General features: G+C 41.1%; 1 protein-coding gene across 4 annotated transcripts in view; it reads left to right on the plus strand.

Moving 5' to 3' along the window:
- The window catches only part of MYO6 (myosin VI), a 175,634-nt gene that overhangs the window by 46,115 nt on the left and 107,101 nt on the right, over positions 1 to 22,418 (plus strand). For all 4 annotated transcript variants that reach the window (XM_062186394.1, XM_062186395.1, XM_062186396.1 and 1 more), the window contains exon 2: positions 4,720 to 4,832. The gene's annotated coding sequence lies outside the window, so the exon portion shown is untranslated. The remainder of the gene's footprint in view (positions 1 to 4,719; positions 4,833 to 22,418) is intronic.

Here is a 22,418-nt window from a genome sequence, read left to right on the forward strand (position 1 = left end):
GAGATGTATATACTTTAAAATTCTATTCATTCCTAGATATTTGATATTGTTTGATGCTACTGTAAAAATGTTAGCTTTTAAAGAATTTCATTTTCTAACTCTATTTTTGGTACATAGAAATCTGATTCATTTCTACCCACTGATCTTTAACTTCACAAACTTATTAAAATTACTAAACTCACTTATTATAATTTATCTGTATATTTTGAAAATGTTTTCTTTGCATGTATTCATGTCTGCAAATAGGACAGTTTTATGACTTCATTCTTCAGCCCTTATATCTTTTTTTTTTTAAAGATTTATTTATTTATTTGAAAGTCAGAGTTACACAGAGAGAGAAGGAGAGGCGGCGGCGGGGGGGGGGTGTTCCTCCATCCGCTGGCTCACTCCCCAACTGGCCACAACAGCCAGAGCTGAGCTGATCTGAAGCCAGGAGCCAGGAGCCCGCCCCAGGTCTCCCATGTGGGTGCAAGGGCTCAAGGACTTGGGCCATCCTCCACTGCTCTCCCAGGCCATAGCAGAGAGCTGGATCGGAAGTGGAGCAGCCAGGACCTGAACCAGCGCCCACATGGGATGCTGGCACTGCAGGTGTCGGCCTTACCTGCTATGTCACAGCACCAGCCCCAGTCCTTTTGCTTCTTGCTTTTCTACAATGACTAAGAGCTCAAATAAGATACTGAATAGAAATAGTATCTGGTATCCTTATCTTATTCTCAAAGGGGAAACTTTCCATGTTTTTTACCAGTAAGTATGATTTTTCTTTTTTTAATGGACACTGGATGAAATTAAGGAATTTAACTTGTTGTCTTAGTTTCCTAAAGGTTTTTTTTTTTAAACTGCAGTTGGCTATTATCAAACTAATGTTTATTAATGTAATGAATTCTAATGACTGCTTTTCTTAAAATCGCATGTGTTAAGGTATAAATTACAAACAGTAAAATCCACCTTTTTAGGAGCACAGATATAGAAGAATACCCTTTTCCTCAATTCTCTTTGTAGTTAGTTCTATTCTCTTTTCTTAATGCTGACCACCATTTCACTTAGTTTCTCCTGTTTTAGAATTTAAAAAAAAAAATTTATTTCCATTGTATTTGAAAGGCAGAGGGAACACACATAAACACATACTTGATCTTAGCCAGAAGGCTGAGAAGTGATGACACACATGAATACACAAACACACACAGAGATATCTCCTTTCCATTTGTTCTCTGTCCCAATACCTACAGCAGCTGGGGCTGGGCCAGGCCAAAACCAGGAACCCAGAATGCGGTTTGGGTCTCCAGCATGGGTGACAGCGACAGCAGTACATGATCTTTACCTGCTGCTTCCCAGTGTCTGCATGAGCAGGAAACTGGAATTAGAAGCAGAGACTTGAGCATAGGTATTCTCCTGTGGGATGCAGGCATCCCTTGTGATGTCTAAACCACTGCACCGAATACTTGCCCCTGCCCGTTCCAGAATTTATACTAGATAATACTAGTTTCTGATGTCCTTTTACTTGCATTATGCTTTTGAGATTCATCCATAATACTGTGGCTGTCAGTAGGTGGATGCTGTTTGTGGCTGAGTTGCTTTCCATTGTATGGTATTTGTTTATCTGTTCTTCTGTAGATGGCTATTGGAATTGTTTTGAGTTTGGAGCAGTTGCCAATGAGACTGCTGTAAACATTCACATACATGTATTTATGTGAACATTGTTCCAGAGTAAATAGCTTGGGAATAGAATTTCCAGAAGATGGTAAGCAATATATGAGAGTTCCAATTGTTTGACACCCTTGTTATTCTTTGGTATTGTCAGTTTTAAAAATTGTAGCCCTGAGGCTGATGTTGTGGAACAGTTGATTAAGCTGTTGCCTGCAATGCTGGTATCCCATATAAGCACTGGTTTGAGTCTCTGTTCTACCCCTGGTCCAGCTCCCTGCTAATACACCTGGGAAAGCAGCAGCAGATGGCCCAAATGCTTGGGCCCCTGCTACCTCTGTGGGAAACTGGATGGAGTTCTAGACTCCTGGTTTTGGCCTGGCCTAGTCCCAGCCATTGTGGTCATTTTGGGAGTGAAGCAGTGGATAGAAGATCTCTCTCTCCCTCTCTTTCAAATAAATAAATAAATAAATAAATCTAAAAAAAATAGCTAGCCTTCCCAATGGGTATATGGTGGTACCTCATTGTGATATTTTCTAGCATCTTTTCTATGATCCTTTGGCATCCTTAATACTTTTGAGTGAATGTTAAAGCAAGGTTATGTTCCTGGCATAAACCAAATTTGTTTATAATATGTTTTACTTTTTGTATATTATTGGATTTGTCTTCTAATATTTTGTTTAAGATTTTTGTATATATTCATCATTTCATTATCAAGGTTACTCTGTCCTGAGAATGATCTGTGGAATTTTGGCATGCCAGCTATATGAGCTACTTGTTATTTGGTAGAAGTTGCTGGTGAAACCATTTGGTGCTTGTTTTCTTTCTGGGAAGGTTCTTTTAAAAAATTTATCTAAAGATTTGTTTACTGGATAGGCAGAGCTACAGAGGGAGTGAGAGGGAGAGCAAGGGAGAGGGAGAGGGAGGGAGGGGGAGAAAGGGAAAGAGACGGAGGGAGAGATTCCATCCACTGGTTTATTCTCTACATGGCTGCAGTAGCCAGATTGAAGCATGGAGCCACGAAACTCTACCCTCATCTCCTACAAGGGTAGCAGGGGCCCAAGTTTTTGGGCCATTTTCTGGTGGCTTCTCAGGCACGTTAGCAGGAAGCAAAGCAATAGAAACATGAACCACACTCCTGTATAGGAAAACAGCATCACAAGTGGAGGTTTAACCAACTGTGCCACAAGGCCAGCCTCAGAAAGGCTTTTAAATACAGATTCAGTTTCTTTAAGTTTATAGACTAAAACTTTCCTCTCTCTCCTTTTGCTAATTCTGGCAAGTTATTTTACTAAAAATTTATCTATTTACCTAAAATTTCCAATTTCAATTTCAATAACAATTGTTATTTTCAATAACAATTTCATTGTTATAATGTTTAAATGTCTGTGGGATCTATAATGATGTCCAGTTTTCATTGCTGACCTTAGTTATTCTGGCTTGTATTTATTTGTTTTGACAGTCTTACTAGGAATCAATAATTTCCATTGAATCCAGAACTCCCATGCTTTATGTTAGAGGAATTGGAGCTAGGCTTACTAAATGAATCTGCAAAGACAGATAAAGATGCTCGGGGCCAGTGCTGTGGCACAGCAGGTTAAAGCCCTGGCCTCAAGTGCCAGCATCCCATACGGGTGCCAGTTTTAGTCCAGGCTGCTCCTCTTCTAATCCAGCTCTCTGCTATGGCCTGGGATAGCAGTGGAAGATGGCCCAAGTCCTTGTGCCCCTGCACCCACGTGGGAGACCTGGAAGAAGCTCCTGGCTCCTGGCTTTGGATTGGTGCAGCTCCGGCCGTTGTGGCCATCTGGAGAATAAACCAGTGGATGGAAGACCTCTCTGTCTCTGCCTCTCTCTGTAACTCTTTCAAGTAAAATAAATCTTTTTTTTTTTTTTTTTAAAGACAGCCAGAGATGCTGCAAAGACATTTCCTTTTGTATTACCAATTTGATTAAAGACGCTTGGATTAGATTTTGATTTTTAAAAAAGTTTTTTGGAGGAGATAGACACATTGGGAGCACCCCCACCCACTGGTTCACTCTCCTGGGCTAGGCTGAAGCTGGTAACTCAATCAAGGTTTCCTGATGGGTGGTGGGAACCCAATTACTTGAGCTATGACCACTGCCTCTTGGGGTCTGTATTAGCAGGAAACTGGAGTCAGGATCTAGAGCCAGGCATGGAACCAAGTCACTCACATGTAGGATACAGGAATGTCTTAGCCACAAGGCTAGGCCAAATGTCTGTGCTTAGATTTTGATTTTGCTCAAAGTGGTTTTATTATTATTATTAAAGAAAAATACAACTTTTATTTATTTGAGAGGCAGGGAGAGACAGAGAAAGCTTTTTTTTTTTTTTTTTCTGCTGACTTCTCTCCAAAGCTTGTAACAGTGAAGAGTGGTCCAGGCTGAACACTGGAACTGGAAACTCAATCCAGATTTCCTGAGTGGGAGGCAGGAACCCAGATGTGTGAGCCATCACCACTGTCTACCTAACTCTGCATTAGGAAGAAGCTGGAGTCAAGAGCTAGAGCCAAGTGTTGAGCTCAGCCATTCTGGTGTGGGACACAGGTGTCTTAATAGCTAGTGTTACTGTTTTGGTGCTCTGACATAAAGTTGCATAGATTTTTGATTTGCCCTTAATCTTTTTTCCCCATAAGCCTTGTGGTCAATTTTGCACAGATTGTATTTTACAACAAAAATGTTATGGGATAGTATTATGTTAGAAAAGGTACACAAGGAGATACACCGTGTGAATGGCCCCTTCATTCCCCTAGTGGGTTTAGAGGTAGCAATAGCTTCAGAGAAAAAGGAATGAACATAGACCTCAGAGACAGTGGACATGAAGATCCCAGAGAGAGGAGGGGACCTGTGAACACATGTGAAATAACCTGGAAAAATACATTCATTAAATTAAAAAAAAAAAAGAAACAACCTGGGCCTTTGTTAGTGTGGGGTTGGTGTACATGAGGTTTGGTAAAAATGAGGTTGGGGAGAGGCACCGTGCAAGTCACAAAAGACCCAATTTGTGCCTAGCTGAAGGATTTTGACTGTAATCAAGTGGTTTTCTTGCTCTGCTCTGTAGACCACCCACAGGAGCTGCTGCTGAAGGAGGGGGAAGACTGGCATCCCAGCACAGGACCACCAGCTTCTGTTAACAGAGCAGCTTCACTCTGTCTGGATACACTGCTGTTGAAGGTAAGGGTTCTTGTTAAAAGAACGGTGTTTGAAAACTGTTGTAAACACTCAAGAGCCTTTGAGAGATTTCAAGCTGAGATTTTCAAGCACCTTTGAGAGATATTTACATTGTAGAAATTTCACCCTGTTGGCACTGTGGAAAACAGCTATTTTCCTGTTGATCCTCCCTCCCTCCAGGCAGATTCTTTGGTAAAAGATAATTTCTTTATGAAAAAATAAAATGAATTTGATTATTTTCTCCACTTTGCTGTATTAAGGTTACTTGGAGTTTTGCCATAAAATAACATAGCTACAATAGTATATTTATTATATAACTAGAAATTTATTATTTAGTTATTAAATCCAATATTTTTATTAGATACAACTTTTAATAGCAATCACAAAAATTCTTTCAGCAAGCAGGGCTATTATTTCATAATGGCAAAGGGTATTTTAATAGAAATATAGGGTCTTATTATAACTTAGACAGGAGGAAGCTTCTTTTTTTCAGATGACAGCAAAATGGATACAAATAGTAATTATACTATTCAGCCATTTTTTTGGAAAAATACTGGATAAACAAAATATATGAGACAAGTTGAATTATGTTTACATTTTATGGAGTAAACTCAAAGGGCTAAAAATTGTTTCTGCTGCCTGTGTGAACATTTCTGGTGTGTCCAGGACATATCTTATTTTTTAAGTTATCCCTGGTACATGCTCAGCCACTTCTTTAAATCTGCATGGAGGATGCCTGCGTGAATAAGATGCCTTTGCCATCAGGGCGCTTCAGCTTGGTGGGAGTATTAGTAAGAATATTTTCTCCAGTGAGGTGGAGGAGTGTGTGTGTGAGATGCAGTGGGAACAGACTTGAGGAAGTCGTGGGAGGAGATTGGGCTGGAGTTCCAGAGTTTCTTATTTTGATCTGTTGTTAGTTTTTCTGAATGAGATTTCATGTTTTAAATAATTACATGTGTAATGTTCATAGTACTCTTAATGCTGTGATAATGATTTCCATGCACTAAAAAGGCTCTGAAAACTGATTAACTGAAAATTATTAAAATTGTAATGATTTATGCTAAAAATATAATAGGAATATACTGTCCTTAGTGATAAAAGATTTGGAATTTCAGTGTCAGAGATTGTGCTCTAGTCCTTTACTTCTTAGCTTATTCCATTCATAAAAAGTATGTGATCAAGGAGAATTTGACTCTCCACTGATTTAAGAGTGAAGAAATTATTTCAGACTGGTCTTTCATGAGGATCTCTAAGTAATTGTGAAACAGAAGCATTTGAAGGTTGCTTTTGAGCTACACTTATTTATTTATTTATTTATTTATTTATTTATTTATTTATTTTTTGACAGGCAGAGTGGATAGAGAGAGAGACAGAGAGAAAGGTCTTCCTTTTTGCCATTGGTTCACCCTCCAATGGCCGCTGCGGCCGGCTCATTGCGCTGATCCGAAGCCAGGAGCCAGGTGCTTCTCCTGGTCTCCCATGCGGGTGCAGGGCCCAAGCACTTGGGGCACCCTCTACTGCCTTCCCGGGCCATAGCAGAGAGCTGGCCTGGAAGAGGGGCAACCGGGATAGAACCCAATGTGCCGGTGCCGCAAGGCGGAGGATTAGCCTGTTAAGCCACGGTGCCGGCCTACACTCATTTATTTTTTAAAGATTTATTTATTTACCTGAGAGACAGAATTGCAGACAGTGAGGGGGAAAGACAGGGAGAGAATTCTTCCATCCTCTGGTTCTCTCCTCATATGACCACAAGGGCTGGAGCTGGACTAGTCTGAAGCCAGGAGCCAGGAGTTTCTTCTGTGTCTGCCATGGAGGTTCAGGGGCCCAAGCACTTGGGCCATCTTCCACTGCTTTCCCAGGCCATCAGCAAGGGAGCTGGATTGGAAGTAGAGCAGCTGAAACTCAAATTGGCACCCATATGGGATGCCAGTGTTGCAGGCAGAAGCTTAACCTACTATGCCACAGTGCAGGCCCCTCATTCTTTTTTTTTTTTTTTAAAGATTTATTTATTTACTTATTTGAAAGTCAGAGTTAAACAGAGAGAGAAGGAGAAGCAGATAGAGAGAGAGGTCTTCCATCCCCAGGTTCACTCCCCGATTGGTTGCAACAACTGGAGCTGTGTTGATCCAAAGCCAAGAGCCAGGATCCTCTTCCGGGTCTCTCACGTGAGTGCGGGGCCCCAAGGACTTGGGCCATCTTCCACTGCATTCCCAGGCATAGCAGAGAGCTGGATTGGAAGTGGAACAGCTGGGACTCGAACTGGCGCCCGATATGGGATGGCAGCACTGCAAGCAGCGGCCTTACCTGCTAAGCCACAGCACCGGCCCCTCCCCTCTCATTCTTTTTATAAAATAGCATGCATCAAAATATATGCCAGCACATATTTTGATCCTTCTTTATGGAACAATAAATTGGATGTTAAATGATATATATTATTTATTTTTTTAGAATCTAAGTTTTCTTTTTAAAATGTGTTATAATATACTCTTTTTTTTAAAAAAAAAGACATTTTATTTTATTTTTTTAAAGATTTATTTATTTATTTGAAAGAGTTACAGAGAGGCTTAGGGAGAGAAAGAGAGAGTGAGGTCTTCCATCTGTGGGTTCACTCCCCAAATGTCCACAACAGCCAGAGCCATGCCTATCTGAAGTCAAGAGCTTCTTCTGGGTCTCCTGTGCAGGTGCAGGGGCCCAAGGACTTGGGCTGTCTTCTGCTGCTTTCCCATGTCACAGCAGAGAGCTGGATTGGAAGTGGAGCAACTGGGACTCTTAAGTGATGCCCATATGGGATACTGGTACTGCAGGCCAGGTGGCTTTACCCACCATGCCACAGTGCTGGTCCCCATTTATTTATTTTAAAGGAAGAGTTACAGAAAGAGAGAGAAGCAGAGACAGAGGAGAGAGATTTTCCATCCATTGGTTCACTCCCAGATGATTACAATGGTCAGGACTGAGCCTGGTACTCCAACTGAGTCTTCCATGTGGGTTGCCAGGACCCAGGCCCTTGGGTCACTTCTGCTACCTTTTCAGGTACATTAACAGGTAGCTGAATTGGAAGTGGAGCAGTCAGAACTCAAACCGGCATTAATGAAGGATGCTGGCATTGCAGATTGGTGGCTTAATCTGCTATGCCACATGCTGGTCCCAAATAATGTCTATTAAAATGCAGCATTTTTCTGTGGAAAATATTTTTATCAGTGGCTCTGATAAAAGCAGACTTTTTAAAGAAAGTAGAGCGTTGGGTACATTTTAGTTGACAACTAATTGATGAACAAAGGGTAGCCTTGTCTTTGTGTGCTGTGTTCTGTACATATGGATGAATCACTTAACTTTGCTGATTCTGTTTTTGGATTTGGAAATAAGCACAATAACACTAATTATTGCTCGTTCATATTGTAAAAACAGGCAAATTCTCGTATTCAGTTGAAAATTGAAATATCAGTTAGTTATAATCACTGTTGTTACTTGGTTCCAAGTGTTTAAGTTTTACATTATAGTGGATTTCTATTTTTTTGTTTTTAAAGATTTATTTGAAAGAGTTACAGAGAGAGGTAGAAATAGAGAAGTCTTCCATCCACTGGTTCACTCCCCAGCTGGCCGCAATGGCCAGAGTTGGGCCGATCCAAAGCTAGGAGCCAGGAGCTTCTTCCGGGTCTCTCACGTAGGTACAGGGGTCCGAGGGCTTGGGCCATCTTCTACTGCTTTCCCAGGCCATAGCAAAGAGCTGGATTGGAAGAGAAGCAGTTGGGACTTGAACTGGCACCCATATGGGATGCTGGTGCTTCATGCCAGGACTTTAACCCGCTGCACCACAGCGCCTGGCACAAAGTTGGATTTATTTCATGGCTTGGTCAAATCCTGCACATTTTAAATTATTTTGCTTTATTGATATTGATGTTATAAGTTACCTTGGACAATGATATGAAGTTATTAGTATTTTGTTAACAAAATACATTATTATATTATCCTATGGAAGATAATATAGTTCTTTTTTACAAGAGAAAAATGGGGATTTTGTGCCATAGAAATTAACATCTTAAGTGTTTATTTTTGTCATTATGCCAAAAAATAACAGTGGTGTTTTCTCTCTGGCTTATTCAGAGTGGTAGAGGTTTTTTGAAGTTTCTTATTTCTACATCTGCTTTTATACAGCTATAGAACTTTTTGGTTAGTCTATTCTATTTACAAATATTGAAATAAAGCAAAAATACTGAAGTTTATTGTGGGATTGCTACCATGTGGGTACAGTATGTGGTGAATGATGAACAATAGTAATGGTTCTGATAGTTCTGGGGACTTAGCATTTTTCTTTTATTTTGTCTCTTTATTTGTTGTATATATTTGAGTATTTGTGAGAAACATTTTTTTAAAATTTTAATTTATTTTCCTTTTATTTGAAAGGTGGAGAGGTGGGAGCAGGTTGGAGAGAGAGACAGACACATGCACACACACACACACACTCACACAGATCTTCCATCCACTAGTTCACACTCCCAATGCTCTCAACAGCTGGGTCTGGGCCAGATCAAAGCCAGGAGACTGGAAGTAAATATGCGTCTCCAGCATAGGTGTGCATTAGTAGGAACCTGGAATCAGGAGCAGAGCTAATTTCAAAACTCAACATTCACATAGGGAATGCTGGCATCCCAAGCAGTGTCATAACTGCTGTGCCAAACACCTGAACTACTTTTTTAAAAATAATTAAAGTTTAAAACATCTTTAATGATTTTACTATACCTGGGACTAATCTTCTTTCCCTTTAGGGAATGTATTTCCATTTTATTGATTGATTATTTTTAGAAAAGCTTGGAGCCATTTTGGAGAGTGAACCAACGGATGGAAGATCGCTCAATCGATCAATTGCTCGCTCTCTCTCTCTCTCTCTCTCTCTCTCTGCCTCTGCCTCTCTGTAACTCAGCCTTTCAAATAAATAAATAAATCTTTAAAAAATAAAAATGCATGTGAATTTTGTTCTCACTGACTTGCATTCTAACTTTCATCACAGAACTGGAAATATGGAATCAGTGTTGTGGCACAGCAGCTTGCGCTGTTGCTGAGGAAGCCCACATCCCATATCAAAACGCATGTACTCCCAACCTGTGTGTACTGATGGTCCTCTTCCCCACTTAATGCTGTATAATTGTTCAAACCTGGTAAATGCCACTCTTAGGATCATTGGTTACTATCCTCACTCTGTCTTTTATGACCTTGTCTAAATATGATCAGAGTTGGTAAACTTGGAAGGCTTCCATAGCCTTGGCAACTCATGACGACAGCCTAGGGTGGTTACTGGCGCCATAAACTAGAGTGTCAATTTGTTGGGTCAACAACAGGAGCCACTGTGCGCTTGCTCCTGATGTGGGATCTCTGTCCTTAATGTACTGTACATTGTGATTTAATGCTATAACTAGTACTCAAACAGTATGTTTCACTTTGTGTTTCTATGTGGGTGCAAACTGTTGAAGTATTTATACTAAATTGATCTTCTGTATATAAATAGAATTGAAAATGAATCTTGATGTGAATGGAAAGGGAGAGGGAGCGGGAGAGGGGAGGGTTGCGGGTGGGAGGGAAATTATGGGAAGGGGAAGCCATTGTAATCCATAAGCTGTACACTGGAAATTTATATTCATTAAATAAAAGTTAAAAAAAAAGATTTATTTATTTATTTGAAAGTCAGTGTTACACAGATAGAGAAGGAGAGGCAGAGAGAGAGAGGAAGAGAAGACTTCCACCCGCTGGTTCACGTCCCAGTTGGCTGCAATGGCCAGAGCTGTAGCAATCCAAAACCAGGAGCCAGGAGCTTCTTTCAGGTCTCATACCTTGGGTGCAGTGGCCCAAGGACTTGGGCCATCTTCTACTGCTTTCTTGGGCCATAGCAGAGAGCTGAATGGGAATGGAGCATCCGGGACTCAAACTGGCACCCATATGAGATACTGGCACTGTAGGCAGCAGTTTTACCCACCACACCACAGTGCTGGCCCATAGAAAAGGTTTTAACAAACATTTTCATCTACTTGAAAGACAGATTATCTATCTATCTATCTATAATAACACACACACACACACCTGATATTGATTGATCTATATCTGGATTGATAGATGGATGGATACTCATCTGCTGGTTTGCTCCTCAAATGGCTGCACGTCTGGGGTTGTGCCAGGCTGAAGCCAGGAGCCAGGATCACCATTTGGGCCTCCTATGTGGGTTACAGATGCTCAAGAACTTTAGTCATCATCCACTGCCTCCTAATGCACTAGCGGGAAGCTGGATTGGAAGTAGAGCAACTGAAACTTGAACATGCGTTTTTTTTTTTTTTTTTTGATTTTTTTTTTTATTGTACACCATCAGCATTTATTCATTAAAGTTGGCTTATTTTCCTAGATCCTGAGAGATCACTGATTGTATTCAGAACATTCATGGTGCCCTCCTAGTGCATCAAGGTATTCTGTTAAGGCTGAAATATATGCTATTTATCCAATAACATCAGTCTTTCCTAACTTCTTCACAATTGACCGGTACAAGGTTCCACCGAGGCACGACCAACCTCAATTCTCCCATTTCAGTGCCTCCTGCAGCTCTCTAAGGCTGCTTTGAAGCTGATCCACCAATTAGCAAGGCACAGTATCACACCAGGCACTAACTGCTGATTTGTTCCAATCCAAGTCATATAAACTTGACTTCTCATTTTTTGTGTTTTTCTTTGGGTTTTCTAGAGATTTTTTTTTTCTTTTTTTTTTAACTTTTATTTAATGAATATAAATTTCCAGTGTACAGCTTATGGATTACAATGGCTTACAATAACTTACAATAATAATAATTGTAATAACTTACAATAACTTCCCTCCCACTCGCAACCCTCCCCTCTCCCGCACCCTCTCCCCTTCCATTTGCATCAAGATTCATTTTCAATTCTATTTATATACAGAAGATCAATTTAGTATAAAGATTTCAACAGTTTGCACCCACATAGAAACACAAAGTGAAACATACTGTTTGAGTACTAGTTATAGCATTAAATCACAATGTACAGCACATTAAGGACAGAGATCCCACATCAGGAGCAAGCGCACAGTGGCTCCTGTTGTTGACCCAACAAATTGACACTCTAGTTTATGGCGCCAGTAACCACCCTAGGCTGTCGTCATGAGTTGCCAAGGCTATGGAAGCCTTCCAAGTTTACCAACTCTGATCATATTTAGACAAGGTCATAAAAGACAGAGTGAGGATAGTAACCAATGATCCTAAGAGTGGCATTTACCAGGTTTGAACAATTATACAGCATTAAGTGGGGAAGAGGACCATCAGTACACACAGGTTGGGAGTACATGCGTTTTGATATGGGATGTGGGCTTCCTCAGCAACAGCGCAAGCTGCTGTGCCACAACACTGATTCCATATTTCCAGTTCTGTGATGAAAGTTAGAATGCAAGTCAGTGAGAACAAAATTCACATGCATTTTTATTTTTTAAAGATTTATTTATTTATTTGAAAGGCTGAGTTACAGAGAGGCAGAGGCAGAGAGAGAGAGAGAGAGAGAGAGAGAGCGAGCAATTGATCGATTGAGCGATCTTCCATCCGTTGGTTCACTCTCCAAAATGGCTCCAACGGCCGGAGCTGGGTGAAGCTGAAGCTAGGTGGCATGAGCTTTTTCTGGGTTTCCCACATGGGTGCAGAGACCGAAAGACTTGGCTCTTCTGCTTTCTCAGGGGCATTGGCAGGGAGCTGGACTAGAAGTGGGCAACTGGGACTTGAACTGGTGCCCATATGGGATGTCGGTACTGCCCGTTATGCTGTGCTACAGCGCTGGCTCCCTTCAAATGAATTTTTAAGCAAACAAATATTCAGTTCAAGAGAAATAATTGTATTAATAAAGTATTGAGACTTTTGAACTATTAAAATGACAGATGAGAAATTGTCAGGGAGCTTTATGAAGCATTCCTGAAACAATGATGAAAATAATTAGCAGTGAATTATTTGATATAATATTTTCCTTATTGAACCATGGAATTCTTGTTAAATATGGAAAATTGGCTATTCTTATATCCTCTCTCTTCAGACTTCATTAAAATTACAGGGTAACAATTAAGAGAATGTAAATATCTTGGCGTGCCAGTGCTGTTGCGTAGTATGCTAAGCATCCACTTGTAGCTCCAACATCATATATGGGCGTGAGTTTGAGTTCCTGGTGCTCTACTTCTGATCCAGCTCTCTGCTGTGGCCTGGGAAAGCAGTAGAAGATGGCTCAAGTGCTTGGGCCCCTGCACCCGGGTGGGAGACCTGGAAGAAGCCCCTGGCTCCTGGCTTTGGATTGCCTCATCTTCGGCCATTGTGGCCATTTCGGGAGTGAACCAGTGGATGGAAGACTTCTCTTTTTTCCTCTCTCTCTGCCTCTGCCTTTCAAATAAATAAATAAACAAATCTCTAAGAACAAAATGATTAGAAGAAACAGTAGTAACAGATGAAAAGTTTTAGCACATCTTTGAAAACTGGACAGCAAGAAAGAGCAATATTGTCTGATTAAGAAGAGGAATCTGGCCAGTGCTGCGGCTCACTAGGCTAATCCTCTGCCTGCAGCGCCGGCACCCCGGGTTCTAGTCCTGGTCGGGGCACTGGATTCTGTCCTGGTTGCCCCTCTTCCAGTCCAGCTCTCTGCTGTGGCCCGGGAGTACAGTGAAGGATGGCCCAAGTGCCTGGGCCCTGCACCTGCATGGGAGACCAGGAAGAAGCACCTGGCTCCTGGCTTCGGATCAGCACGGTGCGCCGGCCGCAGCGGCCATTGGAGGGTGAACCAATGGTAAAGGAAGACCCCCCCCCCCCCCCCCACTGTCCACTCTGCCTGTCAAAAAATAAAAATAAAAAATAATAATAAAAATAAAAAAAAGAAGAGGAATCTGTATTTTAAATTTTTGCGGAAGAGACAAAAAAAAAAAAATCAAACTGAAGAATCTTTGGTCACCCTAACGTTTGTAGGTTCCAGTTCCTACAGAAGGTGAGGGTGAAGACTCAGGATGGTAAACAGTGGAACTGACTGGGAGGCTGTATATGAAGAGAGTAGGCCCTGGGTCTGTAGCCGTCTTATCAGACCAGAGACTTTTTTCTGGGTAACTGAGCTTCAGCAGAGGAAGACCAATAGATGTTAATAGTTGGAAAAATCCATAAAAAAGTGTTGAGTGCTGCCCAGTTATTCTAAGTTTTTATTTGTTTTATTTTACTTGAAAGGCAGGGAGAGAGAGAGGGAGAGAGATCGAGTAAAAGACAGAGAGACTGAGAGATTGATTATATCCGCTGGTTCACTCCTGAGTGCCTGCAATAGCTGAGACTAGAAGTCGCCAAAACTTGGAGCCTGGAACCTCAACATGGATCTCCTGTGTTATGGGAGGGACCCAACTACTTGAGCCATCACCTGCTTTCTCCCAGGGTATGCTAAGCTGGAGGCTGGAATTGGGAGCAGAGCCTAGACTTGAACCTAGGCACCCTTCTTACAAGAAGCTGATGTTCCAAGTGAGGATTTAACTGCTAGGCGAAACTCCTACCTATTGTGCAGTACTCTAGAATGAAGTCCACAAGGTAATAGTCTAGGGCTGCTAACACGGGGCTACTGGTCAGCTTTTTAGTGACTTCTAAATATGAATGAAAACCAGATGTGGTAAGGAAAGGCTTTCTGTGAAAGAGAAAAAGCAATAGGAAAAAAAAAAAGACAAGAAGAAGGAAACAGAAAATGGAAGGCGTGCAAAAATGTGACTAGAAATAAAATTGTTAAGAGGAAATTTAAAAGTTAAGTGGAAGACATGTCTAAGAAGATGGAATGTGGGGATAATTAAATGGATAGCAGGGGAAATTGTGACACAGTGAGTTAAGCTGCCATAGCCTGGTACTCCTGCATCCCATATCAGAGTGCCAGCTTCTTGCTAATGTGCATCCTGGGATACAGCAGATGATGGCTCAAGTGCTGCTACCCTTGTGGGTGACCCACATGGAGTTCTTGGCTTCTAGCTAGTCCAGTCCTGGCTGTTGCAGACATATGGGGAGTGAACCAGTGCATGAGAGATCTCTCTCCCTTTCTCTCTCTCTTTTGCTCTGCCTTTCAAACAAATAAAAGCAACTAAATAAACTTTATAAAATGGATAATAGAGGAGCAAAGAGAATAAAGTAAGATCAGCGATTTCAGAGATACGTCTTTCTTTCAGAAAGAAAAGAAAACAATTTGAAACAATAATACAAATAATGTCAAAACATTCCTCAGCATTCTACGGCTTGTTCTTCCAGACCACATATACTTTCCGAATGTGTAACACAATGAATTCAAGCAATGTGTACTCCCACATTTTGTCAGGGACATTTAGAATACTCAGGATAAAGATTCCTTGTGAGAGGAAAAAGGGTGCAAATGGTCAGAAATCTGAACAGCATAGCAGTTTTGGGTGATAAAAATATACCCAGGCAAGAGTAGTGAAGGTCATTCTGGGGAATGACCACTGGGCAGCAAGTCCAGAGAGAAACCAAACAAAGCGAGGGAAGGGGAGGCACAGTTGTTGGTTATGTAAGCCTCTATAATAGTATTATTTAGCATTAAAACCATAGTGTCCTCATCACGTTAATATAAAGATATAAAAGTGCATCTTCATGAAACCCTGCACGTTGAATGGGGCTTATGAGAGAATTGTAATTATTAATATTACTTTAATGTGAGTAGCTAAACTGAAATACAAAAGCTCCAACATTAAGTGCCAAGGAATTCTTCCTTCATGAAGAGTACTCAGTAGTCCTAATGGATTCTATCCTGGGATGGTAATTCTTGCGAATTGAGACTAAATTGTAGCTGAGTTGAATTTTAATTGTTGAATAATTACTGTGTAATTAAGTTCAGAGAATGAATGAGATTATAAAATAGCAATGGACTACTTGGACTACTCTGACATAAAGTTCAATACCCCGACTGACCTTAAGGAGGGATTTTAAATAAAATGATAGTGTAAAAACTCAAGATTGACTTTTGGCGTAAGCAGAAAGCAGTAGCTTTGGAGGAAATAATCCACAGCTATGTTGGTGGTTAGGAGTCAAGGCAAAATGCCCAAAGCCCAGTAAAGGAGCCAGTTTCCTTTGTGAGATCCATTAAAAAACAAAACAGAAGAGTCTGCTTATTTTGAACTCTGTTTAGGGAAACTGAAGCCCTTTAACCCTGTAGGAAACTTTTTTTTTTTTTTTTTTTTAGGTTGTCATGCTTTATGATCTGGGAAGCTGTATAGAGCTTTTGATCATATATCAGCATTTTACATTTCTAGGGCGATTGGTTATTTTTGTTTCCACAAATTTACTTGAATAACTTTAAATCCCTTGGCAAGGCCATTGCGTTTTCATAAAACACTTTTTATAAAGGTTCATAATGACATATAAATTGTTTGTCCTAAATCTTGCTCTAAAAACTAGAAAATGTCTAAGCAGTTATTCCACTCAGAGAAATTCCCTTTATATATGTGTGTGTATATATCAATGTGTGTGTGTGCTTAAAATTTATTTTTTTTGAAAGGAGAGTTACAGACAGAGAAAAGGAGAGACAGAGAGATCTTCCATCCATTGATTTCACTCCCGAAATGGCAGCAATGGCTCAGGCTGTGCCAGGAACCAGGAGCTCCTTCTGGATCTCCCACATGGGTGCAGGGACCCAAGGACTTGGGCCATCTTCTGCTTTTTCCCAGGCATATTAGTGGGGAGCTGGATCAGAAGTGGAGCAATCAGGACTGGAACTGACACCCATATGGGATGCAGGCACTGCAGGCAAAGGCTAAACCCACTGTTCCACAGTGGCAACCCTTTAAATGTATTTTTATTTGGCTACTTAGAAGATAATTTTTACTTAACTTTGCCAGCTATTTGGTTAAACTTTGTATTTTTATCCAGGTTTGGAAAACCTATTATATTACTATAGTTCTTTAATTTTATTAATCCAGCATATTTGTGTGAAATACTAAATCGGGTGGTAACCAGTGAATGTATTTGATTAGAGGAATATTTGTAGCCCAACAGATTGAAACAATCAGAAGAATCTAGTTGCTCAGTAATAAATTAAAAGATAATTGCTGTACTGAATTTGCTCTTTAGTGGGTTTGTAAAACAAAATAAAGTCGTAAAATTGATGACCAATTCATCTTTAAATATGAGGAATTAAATTTCTCATATATAGTAACTTCAAAACTTTATTTGAAATGTCTCGTCAGTTACTAAACCTGTTTAGTTTATAGTTTGTTTATTCATTGATTGTTTACTTCTATCTGATATTTATCTCATTCTGTCATTTTCTGTAACTGCTGTAGTTTTGGAGTGTGTGAGTTTCTCTCATTGTATTGGATTCTTGGATATGGTTTCTTGTACCAACCAGAACATAATGATCTTTCTGCTATTCAAGTCCAATTTGATGGCATCTGTTCTCTGTAGAATAAAGAATTAGTTGAGGGCTTTTGCACTTTGATGCAGATCTTCCTCTCCAGCTTTGTATTCCACTGAGCTTTGCGTTGCGTTGTGTTGCATTGTGCTTCTCTCTCTCTCTCTCTCTCTCTCTCTCTCCTCCTATTTATTTGAAGAGTTATAGAGGCAGTGGCAGAGAGAGAGGTTTTCCAACCACTGGTTCGCTCCCCAGATGGCCGCAACGGCCGTAGCTGCACCAATCTAAAGCCAGGAGCCAGCTGCTTCTTCTGGGTCTCTCATGTGGGTGCAGGCGCCCAAGGATTTAGACCATCTTCTACTAATGCATATCCTGGGAGGCAGCAGTGATAACTTAAGTACTAGGTTCCTGCTACCCATGTGGGAGACCCAGATTGAATTCTGGGCTTCTGGCTGTGGCTGGCTGAGCCCTAGCTATTAAGGACATTTTGGAAGTGAACCACCAGATGGAAGAACTCTGTCTCTCTGCCTTTCAAATAAATAAAAATTAAGAAAGAGAGGTATAGGCATTGAGTCTGTCAACTAATGGGATGGTCTAATAGTCAGAAGAGGGAGATGGATGATGCAGAGAAGAGATTAGATGGGAAAAAGAGGAGAGAGAGAGAGAGAGATTGTTGGAGTACTGTACTTGCATGGCTGGTAAGGGATAGGATTAGTCATAAATATGAGGAAGAATAATTTGGCATTTGTAACAGAATGCAAGTCAGAATATATGGTCGTAGATATAAGTTGATAAGTAGATGTGGTAAGGAGATACTGAAAAATTCCTAGTGTTTTAAAAGAAAATTTGTATTTGCATTTTTAGAGATAGCTTAGTAGATTCAGTCTTCAGAACATATTATCGAGTGAGGTTGGAAGTAATTAAACTGGCTTTTTTTTTTTTTTTTTTTTGGACAGGCAGAGTTAGACAGAGAGAAAGGTCTTCTTTCCGTTGGTTTACTTCCAAAATGGCCACTACGGCCAGTGCTGTGCCAATCCAAAGCCAGGAGCCAGGTGCTTCCTCCAGGTCTCCCATGCGGGTGCAGGGTCCAAGCACTTGGGCCATCCTCCACTGCCTTCCCGGGCCACAGCAGAGAGCTGGATTGGAAGAGGAGCAACTGGGACTAGAACCCGGCACCCATATGGGATGCCAGCACCGCAGGCAGAGGATTTACCAAGTGAGCCATGGCACCGGCCCCTAAAGTGGCTCTTAAAAAGAAATTTGAAGAGGTGGTTTATCATTTGTAAAATAACTGAATATGATTATTGTATATTTTTATTTGATGTTTCAATTAAGAAAGAAATGATAAAGGTATTTTATAACTAACCCATCAAATGGAAAATTCTAGTGTAAAGCTCTCGTCCTTTGATTATCATCTGTTTGTCGGCAAGTTATTTTAAAATTATATTAGCTGGGCCAGCGCCGTGGCTTAACAGGCTAATCCTCTGCCTTGCGGCGCCGGCACACGGGGTTCTAGTCCCGGTTGGGGCGCCAGATTCTATCCCGGTTGCCCCTCTTCCAGGCCAGCTCTCTGCTATGGCCCAGGAAGGCAGTGGAGGATGGCCCAAGTCCTTGGGCCCTGTACCCTCATGGGAGACCAGGAGAAGCACCTGGCTCCTGGCTTCGGATCAGCACGGTACGCCGGCCGCAGCGGCCATTGGAGGGTGAACCAAAGGCAAAAAGGAAGACCTTTCTCTCTGTCTCTCTCTCTCACTATCCACTCTGCCTGTCCAAAAAAAAAAAAAAAAAAAAAATTAGCTGGAAGACAAAATTAACTCTCTGCATAAGTATGTTTACCATTTAGCACAGATCACTCAAGACAAGAAGTTCAGTTTTGCACTTCCTTGTCAATATTCTCATTGACAAATTTAAATTCAAATACAAATTAAATTGAGACCCTAAGTAAGATGTTTCTTAGTGCGTACAGAAGAAGTAATGAGAGGTTTTTTAAAGCCCTTCTTTCTTAGTCCACCTTGTGCTGCTAGAGCAGAGTCTCACAGGCTATAAAGAACAGAGGTTTGTTTCTTCTTGTTCTGGGGCCTGGCATCTGATGAGGGCCTCCTTGCTGCATCATCTCCTGGAGACAGGCAGAAGGACAGGAGAATGACAGCGCGAAGGGCTGAACTTTGCTGACAGATCCACTGGCTCGGTAACGAACCCACGCGCACCATGATGACATTAATCCACCTGGAAGGGCAGCGCCCTCCTGACCTAATCATTTCTTGGAGGTCCCCCTTCTCAATGTGGTTGCAATTGGGAATTAAGTTTGTAACATGAAATTTGGGGGAAACATTCAAATCATAGCACATTTCTCTATCTTTTGAGCTATTTATTTCTTACCCCATTGAAAACTAGGTAATGACAGCACAGTGTTATGTAACTAGGCCATTTTCCAGAGTGTACAAATATGAACCGCCGAAGAGCACAGGGAGCTCAATTAGGCAAAGCCGTGCAGTACAGTGCTGATGAGTTTCAACCTGGGGACACACAGGATTCAGATCTGGCCTTTGTGCTTGTTTCTTAGTTGTCTCTGGGCAGGTTATCGAACTTTCAGACCTCGGTTTCCTGTTACAAAACGAGGGTGATAGAGTCCCTCCCAGAGTTGTAAAAATTAAGTGAGATAGCATACAAAAAATGTACTGTAGTGTACCGTCCAGTGTGTAGTGAATGGTTTGTGAAATGTTTTGACTTTATTGTTTGCTTTGACTAGCTGAACTGAACTTTATACCAACTATGAGAAGAAAATCCAGTTTGTCTTCAGTTCCTGTTTTCGTGTGATGTAGGCACACTCAACAGAGCCTAGTTAATAGGGTTAAATTCTTTAAGCTGATGAATTGCATGAGAACTTTATTGACTGTCCTAGATTGTACTGATTTTTTTTTTTTTTTTTGTGAAAGAATGTTTAGAAGTTGTAGGGGAGCCGGTTCTGTGGCATAGTGGGTAAAGCCACCACCTGCAGTGCTGCCATCCCATATGGGCACTGGTTCAAGTCTCGGCTACTCCACTTCTGATCTAACTCTCTGCTGTGGCCTGGGAAAGCCTTAGAAGATGGCCCAAGTGCTTGGGCCCTTGTACCTTCGTGGGAGACCCAGAGAAGCTCCTGGCTCCTGGCTTTGGATTGGCCCAGCTCTGCCTATTGCAGCCATTTGGGGAGTGAACCAGCAGATGGAAGATATCTCTCTGTCTCTGTCTCTCCCTCTCTCTGCCTTTCTCTCTGTAACTCTGCCTTTCAAATAAATAAATAATCTTTGAAAAAAAAAAGTTGCAGAAGCAAAGCATCCTCTATTCTTTTTAAATTTGTATGTCTCTGAGTTGATTTCTTCTGATTGTAGCATTTGGGGTTGGATTTTGTTTTTTCCTTCCTCATTCAGGAGAATTATATATTGCTTGCATTAGGCTGGACTTGGGATCACTTCCTGACATGACCCTGCTACTTTACTTGTAGGTGAAAGTCTTCAACTTCTGTTTGGGATCATTTGGGAGTGAGTTAAAAATACCAGAGATGTCACAGATGTGTTTAAAAGACCAATTGTTATAGATTCTTATCACCTCAGTACCAGACTTCTTATCATGTAGAGTTCCATCTAGATTGTGGTTTTGTTCCCATACAGACATTTAAGTCCTTGAAAAATCAGAGTAACATTGACCCCTGACCTTTGTTTAAATGCTGAATGTGCAGAGTGGGACCATTTTTTATAGGATCCTGCTAGAGAAATCACCTTTCTTTGGTCTGAACATCAACTTGGTGTCTGGAAATTTGGTTGTTCTTTCCATTAACCACCTGTTGGGAGACCAGAATTATCCCTTGGTGAAAAAATGAATTGAAATTCCTTTTTTTTTTTTTGTAAAGAACAAGAAACTTTTAAGAAATACCTTTTGGGGCTGGCGCCATGGTGCAGTAGGTTAATCCTCCACTTCAGTGCCGGCATCCCATATGGGCGCTGGTTCTAGTCACAGCTGCTCCTCTTCTGATCCAGCTCTCTGCTATGGCCTGGGATAGCAGTGGAAGATGGCCCAAGTCCTTGGACCCCTGCACCCATGTGGGAGACTCGGAAGAAGCTTCTGGCTTCGGATCAGCACAGCTCCAGCCATTCCAGCCGTTTGGGGAGTGAACCAGTGGATGGAAGACCTCTCTCTGTCTATACTTCTCTCTCTAGCTTTGTCTTTCACATAAATTAAACAAATCTTTAAAAAAAATAGTCTACTTTTGGGCAGTTATCTTAAGGATTGTTTATGTATTTGAATTACAAGACAGTTAAAATCGGTTTTGTGATTGTAATTTTTATTTTATTTTTTTAAAGACTTATTTTTTATTTATTTGAAAGATAGTTACAGAGAGAGGTAGAGACAGAGAGGTCTTCTAGCTGCTGGTTCGCTCTCCAGATGGCCACAACAGCTGAAGCTGCACCCATCCAAAGCCAGGAGCCAGGAGCTTCTTCTGGGTCTCCCACGGGGGTTCAGGGGCCCAAGGACTTGGGCTATTTTCCACTGCTATCCCAGGCCATAGCAGAGAGCTGAATCAGAAGAGGAGCAGCTGGGATTAGAACTGGTGCCCATATGGGATGCCCATATGGGATGCCAGCACTGCAGGCCAGGGCTTTTTTTGAATTTTATTTTATTATTTACTTTTTAAAGATTTTATTATTATTATTTATTTGAAAGAGTTACAGAGAGAGGTAGAGACAGAGAGAGAGAGGTCTTCCATAGCAGAGAGCTGGATTGGAAGAGGAGAGCCAGTACTAGAACTGGCACCCATATGGGATGCTGGCGCTTCAGGCCAGGGTGTTAACCTGCTGCGCCACAGTGCCAGTGCCAGGTCAGGGCTTTAACCCACTGTGCCACAGCGCTGGCCCCAGTGATTCTAGTTTTTTAAAAAATATTTATTTGTTTTTTATTTGAAGGACTGAGTTACAGAGAGTGGGAGAGGGAGAGACAGAGAAATCTTCCATCGTTGGTTCACTCCCCAAATGGAGGTGCCAGCCTCTTGTGACTGTAATTTATGCAGAACTTTATGTATCTGAAATAGAGTTTATGATTTTTTCTCTAAAAATCTGTAAGAAAATTATATAATCAGTTCTCACAATTAAGACTGTATAGTACTTGCACTAATCTTGTTGATAGTTTTCAAATCATCTTATATTTAAAAATATGTAATATCCATGTAGTA

The sequence above is a fragment of the Lepus europaeus genome, chromosome 3 (assembly GCF_033115175.1).
Source record: "Lepus europaeus isolate LE1 chromosome 3, mLepTim1.pri, whole genome shotgun sequence".
NCBI classification, from domain to species: Eukaryota; Metazoa; Chordata; class Mammalia; order Lagomorpha; family Leporidae; genus Lepus; species Lepus europaeus.